Here is a 2479-nt window from a genome sequence, read left to right as displayed (position 1 = left end):
CACATTTCAAGGGTATTTTTTTTTTCTATTTACTTTAGAAACTTTAGTAAATATTTTTGCTTTCAAGTTTATAGCAAATTAATCTCAAGAAATATGAAATTAAATCAATAGTAAATTTACAGTTATTACTGATATTGCACCCTCTGTTTTAAAAACCAGACTGGACCGGCCGGTCGAACCGGTTGGACCGAGAACCGGTAGCTTCTCCGGTCCGGTTTAGGTCTCAGGGTGGTTTTTGAAATATTTTAAAATTATGAGGTTTACTTTGTAATTTTATAGAGGCATTTTGAAGATATATCAAAAGTTTAGAGATTAATTGCTAATTTTATTGGGGCATTTTTGGAATAAATAAAAATTTTAGGGACCACTTTGAACTTTTTTAGGAGAATTTTTGTAATATATTGAGATTTAAAGGGTTAATATGTAATTTTTTAAAAATAAAATATTGCTGACGTCATCGGTCCAACCGGTTGGACCGATTGAACCGTGACCCGGATAGCAAAACGGCTTGCCCTCCAATCCGGGTTTTAAAACAATGATTGCACCATCCTCCATTGCTACTTGGTTTGCTCCAATTGGGCAGACAAAAGTGTATAGCTGTGACAAGGAGAGACGGATTCCCCGGCTTGCACCATTCGAGGGTCATTGATACATTTAATCTTACAATCTAGAATTTGTGAAATATAACTTATATAAATTAATAAAAGATTATTTTATTAAAGACCAAACTCCATTAAAGAAATATTGTGATTTGAAAATAAACTTCAAAACGTATTGACTCAAATCAAATAACACCTGATTACTTAAGTACAATTGACATAGCATGAAACCTCCTATTAATATGGATATATTAGTAATATAAATGCTCGAATTTTAAGTAAATTGGTATGTGACACTCTAAGAAAGCCCCTCTCTTCAAATATGAAAATAGAAAAAGTAAACTCCAAGCAATCACCATTAATTACTTCTATACACAGTTTGAACATACATATTATATCTATTACATATATTTACTAATTAGCTTTATCAAACTGGCAAGTATTAGAATCAGATACTAAAGTGGCATACTTCTTCCACCAAATCCTCCAGAATTTCCAATGAAAGTGCTATCCCATTCTATCCATCCGAAGTTTCTGAGGCTTGGCTTTCTGCACATGAGAGATCAACATTAACATTCTCTTTATCATTATTGTGATTATATCAAAGAACAAAATATCACATACTGCATGCATAAAATCGAACACGCCATATATTTTCTTAATCTTTTTTGACAAAAATTACATTAGCAAAAGACATTTCTTTAACAATCTTATTTAGTACATCAAATGCAAGCAATGACAGCAGTGTGGGGCCCTTTAAGATAATAAATTTCATCCAACTTAAATACACACCTCTCTTACAATGAGGTTTGTGATAAGTATTATAAGCTTCAAGGTAAGTCTTCTGGTGATTTCAAGAATATCTATGATGATCTTGGTATCATTCAGGAATGGACAAAATACTCTGGTTGAAGAATCATCATCATGCAACAGAGGTTAGAAGATGAAGTCATAAAATTCTATACACAAATCCACGCCGGTAGGCATGGACCTTCTGTAAATGTCCACAATAAAGCATGCAGTGTCTACATTTGATGTTATATAGATAGTGATATCAAATGCATGTAATCCTGGTGATATCATAGAAACAGCAACGTATCAATGATTGTCAACAACAGAATCCATTAACTACTGCAGTGAATTTTAGATTGAAATCTTCATAACAGAATGTATGATAGAAGTGTGTCGACTATGGAAGTTGAACAGAAAATAAAAAACCANAAAAAATGTTTTTTAAATTAAAAACCTTCTTTTAGAAAAATATTTATTGCATGTCTAAAAAAATATTTATTGCATGTCTAAAAATATCATTTTTAGAATCCATCAATTACCAAAATACTCTCACATCTCTTTACATTCCATCATGGTTTTAAAACCCGAACTAACTCAACTGGTTGAACCTGGGCCCGGGACCTTCTCCGGGTCAGGTTACCTTTTCAATTGTTTCAAGTTTAAAATCTATCAAACACACCTCTTATTAATACGCATTGGTCTCTGAAGGTTTGAAATCAAGCAAACACACCTTCTGGCCAAATGCAAATCGGCGATGACCTCCCCTTTTCCAGTGACCTTCCACCTTCTGACTTTCTTTGGGGCTATGATGCTTCATCTCCTGCCGTCGCGCGATATTTTGTCATCCAACAATTTTTCTTCCATTTCCCAACGTCGATCGCGCCTTCTCTGACATCGATAAGCCTCCTCAGCCACCGATCTACCTTCTCCCAAGTTCCCTTGTTGTCGTTCACGAAGATCCATAGTCATCTCGCCAAAAAAAGCCACTACAACCGTTTGACTTCCACCACCAATCTGCCACTTTCCGGCGATGCCTCAATTTGCCAACTGCTAATTAGTCCTCCCCATCACCCAATCTACCCTCCCTG

At 34.9% G+C, this 2479-nt stretch overlaps 1 long non-coding RNA gene across 1 annotated transcript; it reads right to left on the bottom strand.

Annotated features, from left to right (window-relative positions):
• Window positions 1–922: 922 nt before the first annotated feature.
• LOC116112388 lies at window positions 923–1775 on the bottom strand. Its single transcript, XR_004125240.1, has 2 exons — window positions 1392–1775; window positions 923–1148 (listed from the first exon to the last, which is right to left on the bottom strand). It is a non-coding gene; the product is annotated as an uncharacterized LOC116112388 (long non-coding RNA).
• Between the last annotated feature and the right edge of the window lie 704 nt (window positions 1776–2479).

Source organism: Pistacia vera, unplaced genomic scaffold (assembly GCF_008641045.1).
Source record: "Pistacia vera cultivar Batoury unplaced genomic scaffold, PisVer_v2 Contig660, whole genome shotgun sequence".
NCBI lineage: Eukaryota > Viridiplantae > Streptophyta > Magnoliopsida > Sapindales > Anacardiaceae > Pistacia > Pistacia vera.
The sequence above is the reverse complement of the archived record's forward strand: the minus strand, read 5'-3'. Positions and strand labels throughout refer to the sequence as shown.